We start from the raw sequence: 272 nt of genomic DNA, 5'->3' as shown, positions 1-272 counted from the left end.
GGATAAATTTCAACATTTTTAGTGGTTGTTTTGATAAAGTTTGAAAATCGGGTAAATTTAAAAAGTGATATTTTTAAAGGGGTATTTTTAAAATTCTCCCAATATCATTCATATTTTTATCATTAACAATATTATTGTTTTATCAAAAAATACTTAAAAGTACTAAAGAAAATTACTATCAAAATTGATTAATTGAACAATTAATCAACGAATAAATTCAAAAGATATGGATGTATGCTTCTATTGTATGATTTAAATAAGTAACATGTAAA

The sequence above is a fragment of the Capsella rubella genome, unplaced genomic scaffold (assembly GCF_000375325.1).
Source record: "Capsella rubella cultivar Monte Gargano unplaced genomic scaffold, Caprub1_0 scaffold_5, whole genome shotgun sequence".
NCBI lineage: Eukaryota > Viridiplantae > Streptophyta > Magnoliopsida > Brassicales > Brassicaceae > Capsella > Capsella rubella.
The sequence above is the reverse complement of the archived record's forward strand: the minus strand, read 5'-3'. Positions refer to the sequence as shown.